The 24,663-nt window shown below is 40.8% G+C and overlaps 1 protein-coding gene across 5 annotated transcripts in view; it reads right to left on the bottom strand.

Moving 5' to 3' along the window:
* The window catches only part of agtpbp1 (ATP/GTP binding carboxypeptidase 1), a 330,136-nt gene that overhangs the window by 282,564 nt on the left and 22,909 nt on the right, over positions 1-24,663 (bottom strand). The gene's annotated exons all lie outside the window — the stretch shown is intronic.

The following is a 24,663-nucleotide window of genomic DNA, read 5'->3' as shown; positions in this document are numbered from 1 at the left end:
TTTAAATTCTGTACTTTCCAGACTTTGAGAGAGTTATATTTTCAAGGGTTCCAGTTTAATTATGAGTTTAGATCAGAATGGTGCTGAAAAAGCACAGCAGGTCAGGCAGCATCCAAGAAGCAGTCTCTATTCCTGATGAAGGGCTTTTGCCTGAAACGCTGATTTTCCTGCTCCTCGAATGCTGCCTGACCTGCTGTGCTTTTCCAGCACCACTCGGATCTAAACTCTGGTTTCCAGCATCTGCCCAGTTTAATTATGAGGCAGGTGAAACTGGATTCCTCATTAAATAACCACACATGCTCCCAACACAAAAGGTCTAAGTAGCCAACTTACATAGAACAATACAGCACAGCAAAAGGCCCTTCGGCCCATGATGTCATTGTTAACACTGATGCTATTCTTAACTAATCCCACCTGCCTGTACATGGTCTATATCCTTCTACTCTCTGCCAGCTCATGTATCTAAAGGCCTCTTAAAAATTGCTACCATATTTGCTTCTACCACGGACATTGAACATTACAGCACAGTACAGGCCCTATAGCCCTTGATGTTGCACCGACCTGTGGAACCAATCTGAAGCCCATCTATCCTACACTATTCCATTTTGATCCATAAGTTTATCCAATGACCATTTAAATGCCCTTAAAGTTGGGAAGTCTACTATTGGTGCAGGCAGTGTGTTCCATTCCCCTACAACTCTCTGAGTAAAGAAACTACCTCTGACATCTGTCCTATATCTGTCACCCTTCAATTTAAAGTTATGTCCCCTCGTGCTCACCATCACTGTCCGAGGAAAAAGGTTCACCCTATCTGACCTTCTGATTATCTTAAATGTCTCAATTAAGTCACCTCTCAACCTTCTCTCTAACGAAAACAGCCTCAAGTCTCTCAGCCTTTCATTGTAACGCCTGACCTCCATACTAGGCAACATCCTAGTACAGCTCCTCTGAACTCTTTCCAAAGTTTCCACATCCTTCCTATAATGCGGTGACCAGAACTGTACACAATAATCCCAAGTGTGGCCACACCAGAGTTAGTAGAACTTGAATGCAACCTACGAAGAGTCCTGGAGTGAAGCAAAGGAAGGAAAGAGGTGTTTGGCTGCTCTTCCCTAAAGAAAGCGATTCATGAATATTTATAGTCTTTTACTTAAGTACAAGTAAGACTGTGACTTTATGTTTCTGTCCAGAGGCTTCTTTTTTCCTCTTTCTCCTAAAAATAGCTTTTCAGCATTGTATTGATTCTGATATTGAAAATATTTAAAATAAATGTAAAGACCATGGTTACTAGAGTACTTAATTAATTAAATCAAATACGATTGTGATGACAGGACAAGTGATGTGTTGCAGCATACAGGAGATTGGCACAGATCTGGTAGAGACCCTGAACCTGCATTGCTTCAATCATCTGACTATCTTGTATTTCATTTGGAAGTCAAAGGTGGACCAGGTCCGAAGGGATACCATGTATAAAGCGCTGGACAAAAAGGGAAAGAACATACTCAACACACCTTTGTGTGTGGCTGCATCAAGCTGTGAGTAGACCCTTGGTACACAAACACCAAGTGTCACTACTTTCTGAGGTTCTTCCTGTATCCAGTGTTACAAAGGGTAGGGGTGGCCTCATTAGTGCAAATTGCTCGAATTTGTTGGACCATCCCATATAACATGTCCTTCGTGGAAACATTTGTGGAGAAAAACACCTTTGACTACAAGTCCATCAGGTAGTGGTCAGCATGTAGTGTCCTTGAGACCCTGTGAGAAAAAGAAAGGGTTAATCCTTTTGGGTAGTTCCCTGAGCAGATGGTCTCAGTCATTTGGCAGAGTGCTTCATTACCAGAACTTTCCAAAAAGCACCAAAACATCTCTTGGCTGGTGGTGAGAAGGGCCCTATCTTTGAGATCCGTCATGCATGTCCAGACCAAACAACTGTATCTCTCTCCAAAGGCATTATCCACAAAGAGATGTGTGACAAGCTCACCCAATTTCTCCACCCCACCCCAATACCTGTGCCTTCGCAAAGGAAATCTGGAGAGGATTGCAGTAGTTTTGGTGAGGCCCGTCCCAAGCAGCTTACTGACGCAGGGGTCTGTGCTCTACGGTCTGTTTCCCGGCTTGCACACCGAGACAAACATCTACTGTGCTTGGATGACCATCAACTCAGTGAATGGCACTCTTTGGTCTGCCTGAAGGTTGCTGGTCTTCCAGTTGAAAGAGTTGACCCTGTCCGAGTGTAGCAGACTTGCACATTACAAGGTCCGGGAATACATGCTGAGGGCCCAGTGAAGTTTGGGGCAGCTGCGGCCATGGCACAGTGGGGAAAGACCACTATCTAAGGTCTTCCTGCCAAAGTACAACCGGTGTCCATTCAGTAATCAAACCCACCTGATGCCTTAGATACATTTATATAGTTCCCTGTACCGAATAAAATTGAGAAATGCCATTAGATTAGTTATAGCTATCAAGAATCAAACCCCAGTGTTTTCTTCTCTGTGCGCAAAACCTTTGGCTATGAACTGCTTTAATAAGTGTGTTTGTACATAAAGATTCCTCCCTATGAATAAAATATATTTTTCTAAAAAAAAGTAGATACTAGACACCAAGATGAGTCAAAGCAAACACATCTAAAGTAAGTGTTTAGAGAATGGGCAAATTCTGCTCTGTGTCACATCAGGAAAGGAAAAACAATAGACGAAAGTTCTGCTGAAAGAATTTGAACAGTAAGGAGCTAAATTAAAGAACAGAAACAAGGTGCAGTGGCACAACTACTGGACAAAAAGGAGTTATTTATATGGAAACATGCTGGGAGTAATATCCAGGCAAATAAATAAATCCAGGGGTGGGTGTGAATGAATGAGAAGAAAAGTATGTAGCCTCACAAATCAACAGGAAATGGCTGCATTGCAGATCACCTAGTTAGACCATGATACTCAGTAGGATGGGAAGGGCTAGCATGCACAAACAGAAAAACAACAGAAATAATGATTAAAAAGGAGCAAATAAAATGGTAGAGGTAAAATTACTGGCTCTACATAAATGCACACAGTATTCTAAAAAAAATCAATAAACAAAGGGCACAAATAGAGGTCAATGGGAATGATCTTATAACCATTTTGGAGAGAGAGTTACAAGAAGATCAAAGCTGGGAACTAAACATTCAGTGGTATGCAACTTTTCGAAAGAACATGCAGGAAGGAAAGAGTGACTGGGAAGATTTGTTAGAGTGAATCATTTTCGATCAGAAGATGCAGAATCCATCTGGATGAAGTTAAGAAATAAGAGGAGAAGACGACACTGGTGGAAGTAGTATGTAGGCTGTCGCACAGTTATACAACACTGTACGCCAATGAATAAATCAGAAAATAATGAGGGCATATAAAAAAGGCAGTACATTAATCAGGATAAAGTCAATCTTTATGAAAATATAGAAGACCAACTGGAATTCATAGACTGTATTCAGGACAGTTTGCTCAAACAATATGTTGTGGATCTAACTAGGGATCAAATAATTTTGGATCTGGTAATGTGTGATCAGGCAGGTTTAGCAAATGATCTCAGACTAAAAGATCCCCTAGAAAACAAGTGCTATAACATGGCAGAATTTAGCATTCAGTTTGAGAGTAAGAAACTTAGAGTGGAAACAACTGACCTAAATTAATTAAATGAATTACATTGGGATGATGGCAGAGCTGGCTGGAGTGGCTTGGGAAAGAAGTTTAATAAAAAAACATGGTTGCTGAAGAGGCAAGAATTTAAGGAAATAATTCAATAGTCACAATAAAGATATATTCCAGTGAGAAAGAAGAATTCTAGGAAACCCACCCAACAAAAGCACACATTGAGGTTTTGGTTAAGAAAAAGAAGGAAGCGTACATTAGATTATAGACAGGATACAGAAGTGCAAAACCTGCGCTTACACTTCCCACCTCACCTCCATCCAAGGCCCCAGAGGATCCTTGCACATTCAACAGAAATTTACCTGTACTTCCACACACACTATCCACATTGCACCAGATGTGGTCTCTACATCAGGGAGACAGGCCGCCAACTTGCGGATTGTTTCAAAAAACATCTCTGGGATACCTGCACCAACCAACCCCACCACTCCGTGGCTGAACACTTTAACTCCCCCTCCCAAATGCAGGTCATGGGCCTCCTCCATCGCCAAACCCTTACCACCCGATGTCTGGAAGAAGAACGCCTCATGTTCTGCCTTGAAACCCTGCAACTACACAGGATCAATGTGGATTTTACCAGTTTCCTCATTTCCCTCCTCCCCACCTTATTCCAGTTCCAAGCCTCCAACTCAGCACCACCCCCTTGACGGGTCCTACCTGTCCATCCATTCTACTCTCCCCTCCGACTTACCACTTCCACCTGCACCTTCACCTACGTATCTATCACATTCCCAGCTACCTTCCCTCTCTCTCCCCCCTCCCCGCCCTGGCCCATGAGCCTCATTCCTGATGAAGAGTTTACACCCAAAACATCAATTCTCCTGCTCCTTGGATGCTGCCTGACCAGCTGTAGTTTTCCAGCATGAGTTAGATATAGACAGGAGAGATCAAATGAATCCTTAGAAGAGTAGAAAAGCAGTAGGAGTATACTTCAGAGGGAAATGAGGAGGGCAAAAAGGGAACATGAGATATCTTTGGCAAATAGGGTTAAGGAGAATCCAAAGGGATTTTATAAATATATTAAGGACAAAAGGATAAATAAGGAGAGAATTGGGCCCTGCAAAGATTAGGAAGGCAGTCTATGTGAGGAACCGCAGGAGATGGGGATATACTAAATGTGTATTTTGCAACAGTGATTACTGTGAAGATATAGAAGTGGGAATATAGATGGTGACATCTTGAAAAATGCCCATATTACAGAGGTGGTGGTGCTGGGCGTCTTGAAATGCATAAAAGTAGGTAAATCTCCAGGACCTTATCAGGTATACCCCAGAACTCCGTGGGATATGGGGAGGTGATTGCTGAGCCCTTTGCTGAGATATTTGTATCATCGATAGTCACAGGGGAGGTGCCGGAAAACTGCAAGTTGGCCAAAATGGTGTCATTATTTAAGAAAGGGGGTAAGGAAAAGCCAGGCAACTATAGACTGGTGAGCCTGACATCAGTGGTGAGCAGATTGTTGGAGAGAAACCTGAGGAACAAGGTTTACATGTATTTGCAAAGGCAAGGACTGATTAGGGATAGTCAGCATGGCTTTGTGGATGGGAACTCATGTCTCATGAACATGATTGAACTTTTTGAAGAGGTGACAAAGAGGATTGATGAGGGCAGAGCTGTGGATGTGATCTATATAGACTTCAGTAAAGCTTTCGACAAGGTTCCTCATGAGAGACTGTTTAGCAAGGTTAGATCTCATGGAATACAGGGAGAACTAGCCATTTGTATATAGAACTGGCTTGAACGTAAAAGTCAGAGGGTGGTGGTGGAGGGTTGCTTTTCAGACTGGAAGCCTGTGACCAACAGTGTGCCACAAGGGTTGGTGCTGGGTCGACTACTTTCCATCATTATATAAATGATTTGGACGTGAACACAGGAGGTATAGTTAATTTTTGTTTGCAGATGACACCAAAATTGGAGGTGTAGTGAACAATGAAGGTTACCTCAGAGTACAACATGATTTCGATCAGATTGGCCAATGGTTTGAGGAATGGCAAATGGAGTTTAATTTAGATAAATACAAAGTACTGCATTTTGGGAAAGCAAATCAGAGCAGGACTTATACACTTAATGGTAAGGTCCTGGGGAGACCTTGGAGTGCAGGATCATTGTTCCTTGAAAGTGGAGCCGCAGGTAGATAGGCCAGTGAAGAAGGTGTTTTGTATACTTTCCTTTATTGGTCAGAGCATGGAGTATAGAAGTTGGGAGGTCATGTTATGGCTGTACAAGACATTGGTTAGGCTACTTTTGGAGTATTGCATGCAATTTTGGTCTACTTCCTATCGGAAGGATGTTGTGAAACTTGAAAGGGTTCAGAAAAGATTTTCAAGAATGTTGCCAGGGTTGGAGGATCTGAGCTACCGGGAGAAGCTGAACAGGCTGGGACTGTTTTCCCTGGAGTGGAGGCTGTTGGGATGACCTTATAGAGGTTTATAAAATCATGAGGGGCACGGATAAGAGAAATAGACATTCCCCTGGGGTGGGGGAGTCTATTTAGAAGGCACCTGGATGTGTATATGAATCGAAATAGTTTGGAGGGACATGGACCAAATGCTGGCAAATGGGACTAGATAAAGTTAGGATATTTAGTCGACATGGATAAGTTGGACCAAAGGGTCTGTTTCCATACTGTACATCTCTATGACTCTATGACTCTAGTCCCGGATTGAACAGAGGTCTTTTGGTCTATGTGGCTCAACAGGTTGTTCATCTTGCTGATTCATAAGTAAATTATTGATTTAGAATATAGCTCATTTCTATATCTGATTTGACACAGAATGGAAATCAGAAATTGAAATAGTCAGTGCCAACATCACCAGGAATGTCATATTTCAATCAGACACAGATTGTTGATATTTATGATAGCGCTGTTCTTAAAAACAACCTGAGGAAGAAGGATCTTAAACTCAAAGTAGCCTGACATAGTCTCTTGAAAGAGATTTATATTAATTTTAATCTTCCCAGACCGCAGTTTGAAGGCTTATCGTGGTCCCCTCTTCAGTATTTATTGCAAGAAGAAAATGGAAACATTATTTTATTGTAATGAAACATTTCAGTCAAGCAGTTTGCAAACAAGGAACTAGAATTAATTGCATCTTTTGGGTATGAGGTAATCCCAGTCAGCAGAGGAGGGGACAAGTGGCATCAGGATTGGGAATATTGTTCAAGATTCAAATTCAAATCAATCACTAATTCTCTCCTCTGTCAATGCGAGCAAAGGAACAAACGAGGTTTAGGTTTTACTGTTATGCCTTCCACAGCTAAATAGCCTGCTAAGCACCTTGGAACTTGTGACGTGAAAAGACATGATTGAACTACAAACTGGTGCTCGCTTGATTCACGCATTAAAAGTGGCCAGCAGTAGACAATCCCAACATTAATGTTTGCTGCAGGTTGCATTCTCTTTCTCTGCTCCCTTGCTCACAACATGCAGATAAGATTGATTCAGGATTCTTTACAACAACTGACATGTGGTAAGGAAACATTGATCCAATTTTAGAAAAAAATGAAGATTTCATTTCTCTTGGCAAGCTACTTGGTTTAATTTTTTTTATCATGGCAATAAAGTGTTTCCTCTTTCTCCTTGCAGCAAGTGATTTGAGGATAAGATTGCAATAGGACCTTAAATCAGAATAAAGGGAAAATAGAAATCAGGATAAAACCTCTTCACACAATCAACGAAAAGGACATCTCCATTTCAGCTACTCAAGCCTCAGGTTATTCTTAAGAAACATACATCTATCAGTATTAACATAAACTAACGTCTTCATCCTAATTTCCTCACAGGGTTTCCCAAATAATTAATATGGATTTCTTTAAAAGTATACAGATACAAAGGGAAAAGGAGACTGTAATTCCATAAATTACTCAAATGCAACAATAAGTTAATAAAGACTTGAAAAGTTTCTAACAAATGGAGACTGTGTTGGTTGATTTTTGGATTACACACAAAGAATTTGAGGCAGTGTTGGATTATGTAAAACAGAAATGGATTTCCAGTCTTCACAATTGTTTAAATGGAGACTCAACTTGGACATAAAAATGTTCCTCCCTCGTTTAGTTACTGTAACACTACTTAACCTGGCACTACTGTTCATTGTTATTTCTTTTTAGCACTTCTGCAGTTTGTCTAGTAACATAGTCAAAAGAACTCCACATTCTGTATAAAATAACATGAAAGGCAGACTTTTTTTGGAGGTGGGGGTGAGCACATGATGATGGTAGGAGTGATTCTGCAAACACAACATTTTATTTCCTTGTCCTTCTTTTTAAAAGGAATACAACATGCTCAAAATATTGGCTGAGAAAATATGCTTCAAACTGGAAACAGATCATATTATGTGTGACTGCTACTTCAATTGGAAGATGAACTGGGACTGCCATAATGTTAAGGACTTGGATGAAGAGGAATTTGTTCAGTGTGTACAAGAAAATTTTCCAATTCAGTTTGTGGATGTGGTTAGAGAAGGTGCAAAACTTGGCCTATTCTAGGGAAATAAGGCAGGTTAGGTGACTGAGGTGTCAGTGAGAGAGCATTTTGGGGCCAGCGACCACAATTTTATTAGTTTTAAAATAGTGATAGAAAAGAATAGACTGGAACTAAAAGTTAAAGTTCTAAATTGGAGGAAGGCCAATTTTGACAGACTGAGGCAAGAACTTCCAAATGTTGATTGGGGGCAGACATTCGCAGGTAAAGGGACAGCTGGAAAATGGGAAATCTTCAAAAATGAGGTAACTAGAGTCCAAAGACAGCAGGTTCCCATTAGGGTGAAAGGCCCCTTAAAGATCAGCAAGGCTATCTATACGTGCAACTGCAAGAGATGGGGGATATACTAAACAACTATTTTGCATCAATGTTTACTGTAGAGAAACAAATGGAAGATAGAGAACATGGGGAAATAAATAGCAACATCTTGAAAAATGTCCATATTACAGAGATGGTGGTGCTGGATGTCTTAAAATTAATCAAGTTGGATAAATCCCCAGGACCTCATCAGGTGTACCCTTGAACTCTGTTGGAAGCGAGGGAAGTGATTGCTGGGCCTGTTGCTGAGATGTTTGTATCACCAATAGTGAAAGGTAAAGTGCTGGAAGATTAGAGGTTGGTTATCGTGGTGCCATTATTTAAGAAAGGTAGTAGGGAAATCCAGTGAACTATAGACTGGTGAGCCTGACATTGGTGGTGAGCAGGCTGTTAGAGGGAATCCTGAGGGACAGGAATTATATGTATTTGGAAAGACAAGGATTGATTAGGGATGGGCAACATGGCTTTGTGCGTGAGAAATCCTCTCTCACTAACTTGATTGAGTTTTTTGAAGAAGAAACAAAGAGGGCAGAGCAGTGGATGTGCTCTATATGGATTTCAGTAACACATTCAACAAGGTTCCTCATGGTACACTGGTTAGCAAGATTAGGTCACATGGAATTTAGGGATGACTAGCCATGTGGATACATAATTGACTCGAAGGTCAATGACAGAGGATGGTAGTGGAGGGTTGCCTTTCAGACTGGAGGCCTGTGACCAACGGTATGCCCCAAGGATCACTGGGTCCACTGCTTTTTCTCATTTATATCAAGGATTTAGATGTGAATATTGGAGGTCTGATTAGTTAGTTTGCAGATGACACCAAAATTGATGGTGTAGTAGACAGTAGAAAAAAGGTTTCCTCTGAGTACAAAGCAACCTTGATCAGATGGAGTATAATTTAGATAAATGTGAGATGCGACTTTTGGAAAGGCAAATCAGAGCAGCACTTATACAGTTAATAGTAAACTCCTGGGGAGTGTTGCTGAACAAAGAAACCTTGGAGTGCAGGTTCATAGTTTCTTGAAAGTGGAGTTGCAGGTAGACAGGATGGTGAAGAAGGTGATTGGTATGCTTGCCTTCATTGGTCAGTGCGCTGAGCAAAGGAGTTGGGAGGTCATGTTGCGGCTGCACAGGACATTGCGAAAGTGAGTACTGCAGATGTTGGAGATCAAAGTCAAGATTAGAGGGTGCTGGAAAAGCACAGCAGGTAAGGCAGCATTCGACGAGGAGGAAAAAAAAAAAAATTGACCTTTCAGGCAAATTCCTGATGAAGGGCTTTTGCCCGAAATGTCAATTTTCCTCCTCAACAAATGCTGTTTGACCTGCTGCGCTTTTCCAGCACACCATTCTAAATGGGGACATGTACAGGACATTGGTTTGGCCACTTTTGGAATACCATGTGCAATTCTGGTCTCCCTCCTATAGGAAGGATATTGTAAAACTTGAAAAGTTTCAGAAAAAAGATTTTCAAGAGTGTTGCCAGTGTTGGAGAGATTGAGCTACTGGGAGAGGCTGAATAGGCTGGGGCTACACTTCATGGAGCTTCAGAGGCTGAGGGGTGACCTTATAGAAGTCTACAAAATCATGAGGGGCAAGGATAGGGTGAATTGACAAGGACTTTTCCCTGGGGTGGGGGGAATGCAGAACTGGAGGACATAGGTTTAAGGTAGAGGGGAAAGATTTAAAAAGGGACCTAAGGGGCAACTTTTTCACACAGAGGGTGGAACATTTATAGAATGAGCTGCCACAGAAGATGGTGGAGGCTGGCACAATTAGAATTTTTAAAAGACATCTGGATGTGTACACGAGTAGGATGAGTTTAGAAGGATATGGGCCAAATGCTGGCAAATGGAACTAGATTTATTTAGAATATCTGGTTGGCGTGGATAAGTTGAACTGAAGGGTCTGTTTTCATACTATACACTTCTATGACTCTATGAATGTTTCCAACAGTGATATGATAGTGGTATTTTAGCGACTGTTAGTTTACAAAAGATGACTTATATTTAATGAAATTCTTGTGCTTAAAGAAAAGTATGCTAACAAACTGAATATATTATCTTGGCTAATAGTCAGAGCAGCACTATTACTTCAAAATATTTTAGCTCGGCCAAAGTATTCTGATTGCACAATAAATGGTCTCACATATCTCAGCTATCTGTAAGAATAATAGGGTGGTTATGGTAGGGGATTTTAACATTCCAAACATCGACTGGGACTGCCATAGTGTTAAAGGTTTAGATGGAGAGGAATTTGTTAAGTGTGTACATGACAATTTTCTGATTCAGTATGTGGATGTACCTCCCAGAGAAGGTGCAAAACTTGACCTACTCTTGGGAAATAAGGCAGGGCAGGTGACTGAGGTGTCAGTGGGGGAGCACTTTGGGGCCAGCGACCATAATTCTATTAGTTTTAAAATAGTGATGGAAAAGAACAGACCAGATCTAAAAGTTGAAAACCTAAATTGGAGAAAGGCCAATTTTGACGGTATTAGGCAAGAACTTTCAAAAGCTGATTGGAGGCAGATGTTCACAGTTAAAGGGACGGCTGGAAAATGGGAAGCGTTCAGAAATGAGATAACAAGAATCCAGAGAAAGTATATCTTGTCAGGGTGAAAGGAAAGGCTGGTAGATCTTGGGAATGCTGGATGACTAAAGAAATTGAGGGTTTGGTTAAGAAAAGGAAGGAAGCATATAATCAGGTACAGACAGGATAGATCGAGTGAATCCTTAGAAGAGTATACTTAAGAGGGAAATCAGGAGGGCAAAATGGGGACATGAGATAGCATTGGCAAATAGAATTAAGGAGAATCCAAAGGGTTCTTACAAATATATTAAGGACAAAAGGGTAACTAGAGAGAGAATAGGGCCCTCAAAGATCAGCAAGGTGGTCTTTGTGTGGAGCCACTGAAAATGGGGGAGATACTAAATGAATATTTTGCATCAGTATTTACTGTGGAAAAGGATATGGAAGATATAGACTGTAGGGAAATAGATGGTAACATCTTGCAAAATGCCCAGATTACAGAGGAGGAAGTGCTGGATGTCTTGAAATGGTTAAAAGTGGATAAATCCCCAGGACCTGATCAGGTGTACCCAAGAACTCTGTGGGAACCTAGAGAAGTGATTGCTGGGCCTCTTGCTGAGATATTTGTATCATCAATAGTCACAGGTGAGGTGCCGGAAGACTGGAGGTTGGCAAACGTGATGCCACCGTTTAAGAAGGGCGGTAAAGACAAGCCAGGGAACAATAGACCGGTGAGCCTGACCTCGGTGGTGGGCAAGTTGTTGGAGGGAACCCTGAGGGACAGGATGTACATGTATTTGGAAAGGCAAGGACTGATTCGGGATAGTCAACATGGCTTTGTGCGTGGGAAATCATGTCTCTCAAACTTGATTGAGTTTTTTGAAGAAGTAACAAAGAAGATTGATGAGGGCAGAGTAGTAGATGTGATCTTTATGGACTTCAGTAAGGCATTCGACAAGGTTCCCCATGGGAGACTGATTAGCAAGGTTAGATCTCATGGAATACAGGGAGAATTAGCCATTTGGATACAGAACTGGCTCAAAGCTAGAAGACAGAGGGTGGTGGTGGAGGGTTGCTTTTCAGACTGGAGGCCGGTGACCAGTGGAGTGCCACAAGGATCGGTGATGGGCCCTCTACTTTTTTGTCATTTAAATAAATGATTTGGATGCGAGCATAAGAGGTACAGTTATTAAGTTTGCAGATGACACCAAAATTGGAGGTGTAGTAGACAGCGAAGAGGATTGCCTCAGATTACAACAGGATCTGGACCAGATGGGCCAATGGGCTGAGAAGTGGCAGATGGAGTTTAATTCAGATAAATGCGAGGTGCTGCATTTTGGGAAAGCAAATCTTAGCAGGACTTATACACTTAATGGTAAGGCCCTGGGGAGTGTTGCTGAACAAAGAGACCTTGGAGTGCAGGTTCATATTTCCTTGAAAGTGGAGTCGCAGGTAGATAGGATAGTGAAGGCGGCGTTTGGTATGCTTTCCTTTATTGGTCAGAGTATTGAGTACAGGAGTTGGGAGGTCATCTTGCGGCTGTACAGGACATTGGTTAAGCCACTGTTGGAATATTGCGTGCAATTCTGGTCTCCTTCCTATCGGAAAGATGTTGTGAAACTTGAAAGGGTTCAGAAAAGATTTACAAGGATGTTGCCAGGGTTGGAGGATCTGAGCTGCAGGGAGAGGCTGAACAGGCTGGGGCTGTTTTCCCTGGAGCGTAGGAGGTTGAGGGGTGACCTTATAGAGGTTTACAAAATTATGAGGGGCATGGATAGGATAAATAGACATAGTCTTTTTCCTGGGGTGGGGGATTCCAGAACTAGAGGGTATAGGTTTAGGATGAGAGGGGAAAGATATAAAAGAGACCTAAGGGGCAACTTTTTCACGCAGAGAGTGGTACGTGTATGGAATGAGCTGCCAGAGGATGTGATGGAGGCTGGTACAATTGCAACATTTAAGAGGTATTTGGATGGGTATATGAATAGGAAGGGTTTGGAGGGATATGGGCCGGGTGCTGGCAGGTGGGACTAGATTGGGTTGGGATATCTGGTCGGTATGGACGAGTCGGACCAAAGGGTCTGTTTCCGTGCTGTACATCTCTATGACACAGATCCCTCCTTTTGGCCATAAGTCAAACCAAAACAAAGCAAAGTTGAAAATCACACAACACCAGATTATAGTCCAACAGGTTTAATCGGAAGCTCTAGCTTTTGGAGCGCCGCTCGTTCATCTGGTGGTTGTCCACCTGGTGTTGTGTGATTTTTAACTTTGTACACCCCAGTCCAACACCAGCACCTCCAAATCAAAACAAAGCAAATGTATGCAAGTGAACTGTTATTATATTCTTGGGAGAAATTCATGAACATACTGCATTAATTCAACAAACTTGATTCAAATATACGTCAATTTTGATTTTCCTGCACTTTGAATGCAACATCAGAAAGTTTCAGAAGTATATCCCAAGCAACATGTTTCCAATTAGCAATCCTTCTCATGCTTACACTACGTTCTGCAGCTCAATACACTATAATGTTGGTGGCACCTACCAAGGTTTTGTCTGTTCAGCAGAAGTTAAGGAAGTGTCACATTATTACCTTTTACAACGAAGGAGAAAAAAAAGATTAAAACCTCTGGAAAATAAAGCAACTTGATACTGCATTTCTTTCTACTATTGTTTTAAGAGTAAACATTTGTTTTCTGATCATCTTTATCTTACAATATATGAGCGATTATAAGAAGCGCAATACCACATTCAACAGGATAAATACAAAGGTTTTGTTCAATTCTTGGTCTCCTATACAATATTGATGTGTACATATTCAATTATGCTCTTCCTGCTTTTCAGGCACAAGCACAAAAGAACAATCTGGTTTAAAAGGCTGAAGAACTAATAGACTATAATTGTGTGCTTAGTTCATGTAAGCATTTACTTGCATCAACCATGGTATGTTTACAGGGAAAATTTAACTTGTTGAGTGAGCATGTTCACATTTGTGATGAATGATATGCTCATCATTTCAACCAGAAAGCAATCTAATTAATTATTCATCTATCACAACAAAATCTTTCACCATTAAAACATAATGCATTTTTTTAAAATTACAAAGGATAGGAGTTACAATAATTTAGAGCATAATCACTGCTTCATATTATTTTAACATTTTAAAACTTTGAACATCAACACTGTCAATCTCTTGTTTCTCACTACTAACCATTGACTGATCATGCCACTCCCTAAGGCCAGGTGCTAACTGCCTCATTGCTTACACCTCCAATGAATCTGCTTTGTTACAAGAATACTACACAGACTTGGTGCCATCAGCACTGTCAGAGGCCAGAGGCATAGTGTGACAAGCACGACATTTGAAAATTTGAAGGTTCAAAATCACATCGAGATCTCCTGATATGGAGAGTAGGGTCTTCCTGCCTCTTGTTTGATGCTACTATTAGACACAGGCCACAGAATCTTTGAAAAGAGAGTAAAAATGTGGTTATAAGGAGTAACCTGAAGGACCAGATCACTCCGCCTTTTGGACCTTCTTCAATGGTGTCTACAGTGAGCATCTTCAACTGGCATCCGAGCTCCGCACCCTCGGCAATATGACCTGAAGACCAGAATCAGCCCGAGACAAGAGAAGTCCAAATCGATGACCACAAATTCCGAAACATCAGCCAATCCTCAAAGACCAAAGGATGGCCTGTCCCAGCTTTGCTGAGTGGTTTTCATCAGTCTACTCAGACAAATAGTTCAAATACAGTGATAGGGACCGGAAGATAGGGTGTAGCGAATCCTTGGAAGCATGTGTCAGAAATAAATGGTGGGTATAGATTTGAATCTAGAGTAGAGTCCTGATGAAGGGCTTTTACCCGAAATGTCGATTTTCCTACTCCTCGGATTCTGCCTGACCTGCTGTGCTTTTCCAGCTCCACTCTAGATTCTGCTGTCCTCACTTTTGCCTGGGTGTAGATTTGAGCCTGTAACTTAGAAATTTAAGACCGTTTACTGAAGAGTCTGTGAAGACATTGATTGAGTATAATAGAGTTTAATTACTGTAGGATCTGTTAAATATTGTCCTTCCTTGATAAAGTGTTCAAAAAAATTGTGTTATACCTTCCCCTGACTCTTGACCCTTGTGTTTATCTCACCACATAAAAAGGGTTACTGCAACTGGTCAAGGTTAGTCAGAGTACATTTATCCACCTTTCACTTGACAATACAAGATTCCCATAAATTATTCTATTGCATAACAAATAAATATTCGATATAATTCAGTTTATGTAACAGTCTAGAAAGCATCAGCCAAAAAATGAGAAATCACAATCCTATTTGATGCTGTTGAGAGAGAGAGGTGGGTCTACCAGTGAAAAGGCAAAGGGAAGTTGATCACCTCAACCTGAGCTACAAGAATATGTAATCTGCAAAAGAAAATCATGAATTCCAAAAAACATTAATATTTTCCACGCAGGTCCACATTTTCCTCACATATGAAAACAAAATTAATGAGAACTCAGCCCTCTCTATATCCCATGTTTCACCTGTGAGAGTGAATCATCAAGTTTGTTTTCAATAATGTGTTGTAAGAACTAAACTATATGATTCAAAAAATGTCTGATATGATCAGCTAGTTTTCACCTTGAAGAGGTCTCTGAAGCTTTCTGCAAATAGGCAGTGGTGTCCCAGACATCTCCATCCCCACTCCCCGGTGGCAGAACACTTCAACTTCCCCTTCCACTCTGCCAAGGACATGAACATCCTGGGCATCCTCCATTGGCACACCCTAACCACCCGACACCTGGAGGCAGAACGCCCCACCTTTCACCTTGGAACCCTCCAACCACACGGCATCAATGTGGACTTCACCAGTTTCCTCATATCTCCTACCCCCACCTTATCCCAGTTCCAACCTTCCAACTCAACACCACCCTCTTGAGCTGTTCTACCTGTCCATTTTCCTTCCTACCTATCCGCTCCACCTTCCTCTCCGACCTATCACCATTACCCCCACCTCCATCTACCTTCCCCTACCCCACCTCTCATTTATCTCTCTACCCCCCTCGGCTCACAAGCCTCATTCCTGATGAAGAAAAAAATTGTTAAACATGTCGTCGGAAAAAATTACTACAGAACATGAGTTCTGCACTTAAGAGCTACGAAATCAAAGGTTCATTGAGGCCATATAACACAGTTGCTAAGGATTTGATTAATGCAAACAATGGTTGTTTTAAATCCTTTTTTTCAGGCAACTATCATTGCAAAGACTGAGAAAAACATGGTAACTTGCATTCACAGCAACATAAAGATATTTGTAATTCTGAAACGCCCCAATCTTGGCAGTTGTTAAATATTATTTACATTCTCACAATACTTAACAAAAAAAGTTTACTTTTCTTCAACAGAACTGGATGAGGATTTGTGGATGATATTTCCACATAGTAGCTATTTCCTTTCCAAGAACTGACATAGAAGACTCATCACTTGTATCACTTAAGACCCAAAAATGGTCAATTAACATCAAAAGGTGGTCTCCACCCATCAGAATTTAAAGGACTTTTCCTGGGGCAAGCCAATCATAATTTCTCAGGTGGTTGGAAATTCTGTTTTTTCCAAATGCTATGTGAGAATGTTTCAGTAGCTGTAAAGTGAACTTGCTCGAGTCTGATATCTCACAAGAGACAATCACTATCTTAAATAGAATGTAACTAGCTAAGTAATATATAATATACCACTACCTATTTACTGTTCATTAAGCTGGAGTGTATTTTTGTCGAAGACATCATGTAGATATCCTTCCGCATATGAGATCAGCAGTCAAAAAATACTGGTGTCAGGAAATCTACACAAGACATTCCAGATTGTTCCAGCAGAAATCCAACATATATAAAAATCACTAGTTTGCCAAATTTTCCTCATTTTCACCAGGGCCATTCCCATTACTGCTCTCTGTCTTCTGCTTTGTCTTGTCCCTTCCAACTTTCTTCAGAAAAACAAATTGCAAATTGACACACAATTGTACAATATACAACTGACATAAACTCAGATCATGTCACACTGAGGATTAGCACTGCCACACAACCTTGATGCATCAAGTAACTGCATTATAACTGACAATTTCTGCAACAATATGCCACTTTAAAAATGAAAAAATAATATATTTTCCTTACATATTTTGTTTAGATTAAATTTCACCAAAAGGCAACAGTTCTCTAAAACTCTCCAATTTCACTCAGAAAAAAACTTCAACATTAGCTCCTAACAATCTGAACAGTCACTACTTCTAAATATCGAGGAACCTCGATTATCCAAATACCAATGATCTGAAAATTGGATTATCCGAAGGAGATCTCAAGGTCCTGACAGAAACATTACATCAGAGACGTGTTTCCAACAGTGATCGAGTCTTTTGTTTACAGAGATTAAACAGGCACTGTCTCTAAATGACTGACCTCCCGCCCTCTCTGTCTCCCCACACTTTCCCTGGAGTTCTAATAAACGCCCCACTGTCCCCAGATAATCACTCTAACATTGTCATGTACAGGGCAAACGTGGAACTGATCAAAAAGTTGCAATAAAAAGTTTGTGTATGTGTCTGTGCACACAAAGGCACCAGCAGCACCAGTCCTGTTGTTTTGGGGGGAGGCGGTCTTGGACGGGATTGAGGGGGCGCAGGCAGGGGGACAGTGTTGGATGGGATTAGGGGGCAGGGGGCATTGATGGACAGGTTTGGGGGAGGGCAGGGGTGGTGTTGGACAGGATTGGGGGACAGGGGTGATGTTCGACACAGTTTGGGGTGGCAGGGGGCGGGGTTGAGCGGCTGGGCTGTGGGCAGGGGTTCATGCACTTTCTGCTGGGAGGCGGGGGGTGGTGTTGGACCAGGTTGGGGGGGCGGGTAGTGCTGCAAGGGTGGCAGGTGGAGTTTGGGGGGGGGGGGGAGTCTCATGCGCTGTGTGCTGCTGCTGCTCATCTCCTGAATGGGGAGCAGACTTTAAAAGCTCCGAGCTCCAGAGGAAAGGCATTTAAATCGATTAGCCTAATAATCAATTATCCGAATGAAAGAGTGCCCGCCCATTTCGTTCGGATAATCCAGGTTCTCCTGTATATTTGAAATATATTAATCACTTTAGATACAATATTTTCTAAAAAATTGTGATTATTACACCATATTCCAACATGCATTGATTTTTAATATCACAATTTAAAATTAGCTTCACAACAATAACTGTGATTTCAATTAAACATATTATGCTCTAGTGTGTGTTGCTTTGTTCTCAAGTTATAGCATAATCATCATCCTGAAATATGAACTTTGTTTCTCTCCACATATTCTGCTTTAAGTGCTGAGTATTTCCAGAATTTTCTATTTCTCTTCAATTGAAACATCTATGTGATCTATATTAGACTCTGCTTTTCAAAACATTGAACATTAATATGCATAAGGATTTTTATTAAAAATGAATATTTTATATGGTTATATTTTGAACTTTGAAATATTTTCTAACCAACCTATTCAGAGATGTTCTTACACACCTCTGCAGCAGATAAGACTTGAACCCTTCCTGACTAAGAGGTAGGGACATCATCACTGCACCACAAGGGTGCAAGTGTGGTGCAGGAAAATCACAGCAGGTCAGGCAGCATCTGAGGAGCAGGAGAATCGACATTTCAGTCATAAGCCCTTCATCAGGAATGAGGCTTGTGGGCAGGGGGGGGGGGGGGGGGGGGGGGAGGTTGCTGAGAGTGCAATAGGTAGATGATGGTGAGGGAGGAGGTGATAGGTTAGACAGGAGGGTGGAGCAGATAGATGGGAAAGGCAGGTAAAAAGGGCGGTACCGAGTTCGAGGCTTGGGACTGGGATAATGTGGGGGCAGGGGCATCAGGAAACTGTTGAAAACCATATTGATCCCATGGGTGCGCAACCACCAACCCCACTGCCCTGTGATGAAGACTTCAACTCCTCCTTCCCCTCCGTCAAGGGCATGCAGGTCCTGGGCTTCCTCCATCGCCAAACCCTTGCCACCCAATGCCTGGAGGAAGAACTTGGAACCCTGCAACCACACGGGTTATTCTCCTACTCTTTGGATATGCCTTATCTGCTGTGCTTTTCCAACACAATTTCAGACCAGTGTCTGCAGGAAAGCAACACACAGACCAGATGCCTAACTACAGAAGCAATCATCCCTACACACACGAATGGAGCTACATCAGGACATTATTTCAACGGGCCCCAACAAACTGCAGCACCCAGGAACTACGAACAGCAGAAGAAAAATATCTATTAAGCATATTCAAGAAGAACAGGTACCTAATAAACACAGTCCAACGATTTCTCAACATCAAATCCAAACAAGCAGACACAACACGCCCAGAAACTCTAGCCACATTACCATAAATTAAAGACATCTCTGAAATGACTTCCAGACTACTCAGACCCCTTGGCTCACAAACCTACTTAAGCACACAAGCACACTTAAACAATGGCTGATGAACCTAAAGGACCCTGTACAAACAGCCAACCAAACTAATGGCATTTACAAAATACCATGCAAGACTGTAATAAACATTACATCAGACAGACAGGCAGAAAACTAGTCACCAGGATAAATGAACACCAACTAGCCACAAAAGACATGACCCATCACTAGTATCCTTATATAAAGATAAAGAAGGACACCACTTCAACTGGGACAACACATCCATCCTAGGACAAGCTAAACAGAGACACACTGGGGGATTCCTAGAGGCCTGGCATTCTAACTGGGACTCCATCAATTAACATATCGATTTGGACCCCATTTCCCATCCCCTGTCAAAAAGAACTGGAAACGATATCACCCACCTTAAGAGAGACCAAGACACCTAAATAAAAACTAGAACATAACACCAGCACTTCACCAGACGCTTACTGATGATGTTATCTAGTATGGAGACGAAACATCTGAAAATAAACTTTTCAGCTCAGTGAGCGAACGTACAACCTGACTGTCTCTTCTGTTTAGTTTAATAAAAACAACATACACAGAAAATACTGGAGAAACTCAGCAGATCCAACAGCCTCTATGGAGAGAGAAAAAGAGTTAAATGTTTCAAATCCATTACAACTTTTGTCAGAACTGAAAAGGGTTGGAAAAAATATTTTTAATATCTTTGATGGCAGTCGAGGAGCAGCAAGAGGAACAGATAGCGTGGGGCCTAGTTCCAAGGACAAACTGTTGTTAATTGTGATGAAAGGGAGATATGGATAGAAAATATATATAGGTTAAAATGTGAGAAGGGGAAAATGGGATCTCTCTATTGAGGAAAAAAAAGATAGCAATACAAGGCTGCTGGAGTTGTATGGTTGCAAATGTTAAAAAAATTAGGAGCATTGATATGGCCAAGTTCTGAAATTCAATATTAAATCCTAGAGGCTGTTTTTAGATTGTTTGTTGTCATAAATATCTCAAAATTTTAAAACCTTGTTGTATAGAATCATACAATCTGTACAGGGTGAAAACAGGCCATTCAGCCCACACCTAACCTCCAAACAGTATACCACCCAGATCCACATCTCTACCCTATAATCCTGCATTTTCTATGTCAAATCCACCTAGCCTGCACATCTTTGGTATAATCCTTCCCAATCACTATACATACTCTGTAAAAATATTAACCTGCTCAGGGATTATAACACTTTTAACAAGTACAATAAAGCAAGTAGAAACTTTCCACACCATATAGAACAATTTAATTATATTCAATAAACAATTCTATTATATTTTGAATATGGAAACCAGCATTTTTCAAATAAATTTACAAAGGCAATTGGGATAAATAGAAACAGCCTTTCTCTTCAAACTAATGAAGACTGAACCTAGTTGGGCTCGTGTCATTATCAAGTAACAATCTTTTGAATGACAGCAGATTCAAGACAAAATGCTTTTTATTTATATGGGGTCTGGCTGGATCAGCATTAATTGCTCATTGGCAAGGTGGTGGTGGTGAACAGCATTCTGCAGTTCATCCTTTCTAACAGTTGGTATATCTGAATGGCTTGCTAGGCATTGCACAGAATCAACCACATTGCAAGAGTCACATGTAGACCAGACTAGGTAAGGATGCTAGTTTCCTTCCCTAAAGGCCATTCATGGAGCAAATGGGTTTTATGCCAATTAATAATGATTTCATGATTTGTTTTGCATTTGCATCCCAGCATTTGCTGTGGTGTGGATTTGAACTCAGTCCATTACCAGGATCTCTAGTTTACTAGTCCAGCAACAATATCTGTAAACCATTACCGCCCTATCATTAGATACATTCCTTACAACTATCATCTATACATTTACAGTTCAAAAGGCGAAGATGTTATGATCCTTGGTAAGATCAATAAGATATTTGAATTCAGAGTGACTGGAAGATTACAACAGATCCACGTCAGATGCCATATCACTTGCCCTTCACTCCTCCCTAGAACATCTTGACACCAAGAACAGCTACATAAGAATCCTACTCATTGGCTACAGTTCAGCTTTCAATACGGTTTTCCCCTCGAGACTGATTACTAAACTTAGTGACCTCAGACTAAGCCCCATCCTCTGCAACTGGATCCTCAGTTTCCTGACCCACAGGCCACAGTCAGTGAAGACTGGGGACAATATTTCACCCTAACACTCAACACTGGAGTCCCCCAGGGACGCATACTTAGCCCCCTACTGTACTCACTGTATACCCATGACTGCATTGCCAAATACCAGACTAATGCCATTTACAAGTTCACTGATGACACCACCATAGTCGGTCGAATCTCAGATGGCGACGAAACAGACTTGGAAAAATGGTGCAATGAGAACAACCTAGCTCTCAATGCCAGCAAAAACCAAGGAATTCATTATTGACTTTCAGCAGGATGTTACTCTACAATCTCTACCATCCGAGAGAAGGTACAGAAGTCTGAACACACGCACCAGCTGGTTTCGCAACAGTTTCTACCCCACTGTTGTTAGAATACTGAATGGACTCACAAACGCTTAACATTCGCTTGGACCTGTGATTTTGTTTTTGCCGCTGTTACCCATTATTTACTATCTATGCTACTTAACTATGTGATCTGCCTGTATTTTCACTGTGCCTTGGTACATGTGACAATAAATTCAATTCAATTCAATTCAATTCAATTCAATTCAATTCAGATTATAAATTGTATCCCAAGTAACTACCATACAGTATTCTTTCAGGAATTTCAAAATATATATTTAAAGCTGAGTTTGGGCGAGTGCACTTTCAAAGCCCTATCTTATTCCCACTACTGCATTAACCACAACATAAATTTATAATGTTTACCCAGTTAGCAATGCAACCAATTAGATTTAGAATAAATATATCCATCAACATGGTATCTTCAAGAAACAAAATAATTAAAGTGAAAATAAGACTTACTTGGCAATAATGTAAGGCTAATTAACATACTGTTTGAAAAATCAGTATAAATATTTACCCTTCTTAATGCTTCAAAACACACACATACACACAAAAACACCAATAGGGGAAGAATTGGACAGGGTAGAAAGTGGATTGCTTTCTTTGTAGGGATTCACTTTGGGGGAAAGAAGATTTTAACCAAGGGTGATTAAAGATGAAAAGGATAAGGTGTGGGATTTGCAGATGGCTGTCATTTGGACATTCTGGCACATGTAGAAAGTGTCACCAAACATAGGCAATTACAATCCCCTAAATTTTGTTTATTCTTCTGGGGGAACGTGTAAAGTCCATGATGCCAGTGGCTTCCAAAATCAGAAGTCAATGCTGGGAAAGGCATCATACACAAGTTGGCATGCGCAGACTTTTGGAGCAGTTGCCTGGCCATGCAGCATAGAGGGAATGTTGATAGGCAGTTGTGTTGAGAGGTTTGCAAACTCAGATCCCTTTGGAAACACATAATTAAGTATTCTTCCCAGTATTCCTCAAGAGGACAACCAGGTTTCACTCTGGATTCACAAAAAGGATTTTTCCACAATCAGGTCAGCTAAGCCAAAAAGCTCCTTTTCTTCAGCAGGCTGGTCATCAACAATACCTCAAGTAGAAATTGAAACCAGGCATATGGTCTCCAATGAGCAAACAGTTGTTACAAGACATGCAACTACCAAGAAATGCTATGGAAACAAATGTCCCAATGTCCTTTCATTGACCGCTTTCTAAAATATCTGTCCAGGTATCTGCAATCCTACAAAGTCAGATCCACAAAATTTATTAAATATGAAGCCTTCATTAAAGCATCAACTTTAATTAGGTAACTGCAAGCATGTTCATCAGAATAACAAGCATTAAACTATAAGTGTGTCTTCAAACTCAATCACAATTTCACTACGACTAACTTTTATTCAGATACCTTTGATGTGGAAAATACACTGCAGACATTTTTCAATATCCTCAGCTCAGTTTCTGGAATCCATGCTTGATGAACTGTTTACCATATTGCATTGCTGAAGGCCTATGAAAGACTTTCATCTAAAAGTCAATATCGTATTTCATCCATTGCAAGACACATTATACAGAAGGTTTTTTACCTCTTGTAAACTGATCGTGTTTTAATTGCTTTCTAAGTGTATCATCCATGTCTTTCTGTTCTGTGTAGTTAGGTTACATGAAAACAAAGAAATGAAAGGTTATGCTTATAGGATTACATGAAGAGGAGAAGATACAGGCTTGATTGAAGTATAATTACTCATTGGACTGGGTCAGTCAAATGAGCTGTTCTTGTGCTATAGCTTCCATACAAATCTAGATTTAGAAGTAATGGCCTTGTGGAGAAGAAAACACAATGTTTACGCCACACAGTCTCAACACTCCATGCTTACTTAAAGATCATCCAGTAGTTATTTTGCACACTAGCTTCAGTCAAAAGAGATTCAGCCTGTATATGGAAGCTGCCTTTTTTGCTTGGTACTTTGCTTGTAGACTTCATGCTAATCATTCAGAACCAATCTAAATATTCACCTATTAAAATATGTTTCATAAAATAATATTATGGTAATTACTTTTAGTGTCTTATAACCATTAAGTGGATGCAAGTGCAAACAACTGCTGAAAAGTAAGAATTCTGAACCTTTCCTGCAAACGTAATATCCGAGTAACCAGAATTCTCAGCAAACATTCAATATTGGGATGACAGAGGCGTTTCATTAAATTTTGAATCGAGGCATTCAACTGTTACATTACAATATATAATAAATTGAAGATGCTGTTTTAAGTGGCAATCACAATATTGACAATGGCAGGAAAGTATATCCAATCCAGTCTCCTTGAGCATCAACTGAAGAATTTACCATATTTACCGGAAATAGCTCCAGCTTGCAGTACTGTGGTTTAAAACATTCAATACACGTTCAAATATTTTGAATGTGAAACGTGAAAAGAATTTTAAGTTAGCATTTTCGTTACGAGTTCAATCATATTGATTCTAATAAAATCACATAATTAACAAAGCGCCCAGGAATCCCAGCGTTTCCTATAGCAACTGCAGTGTGCCAAGGCTTCGGCAAGTGAGGGGGCACTCGTCAAATGGAAAGATGGGCCTGTCACTGACCGCCAGTCACTATCTACTTTTATTCCATAGACCTTAACGTTCCATCATACACTGGAATTTTCTAGCTTCAATATTTTAAGCTTACAATGTACCAATC

The sequence above is a fragment of the Chiloscyllium plagiosum genome, unplaced genomic scaffold, assembly GCF_037043375.1.
Source record: "Chiloscyllium plagiosum isolate Xiang-an unplaced genomic scaffold, Cpla_swu_hap1 HiC_scaffold_2, whole genome shotgun sequence".
Classification (NCBI taxonomy): Eukaryota; Metazoa; Chordata; class Chondrichthyes; order Orectolobiformes; family Hemiscylliidae; genus Chiloscyllium; species Chiloscyllium plagiosum.
Note: the sequence above shows the minus strand (reverse complement) of the source record. Positions and strands in the feature narration are given on the sequence as shown.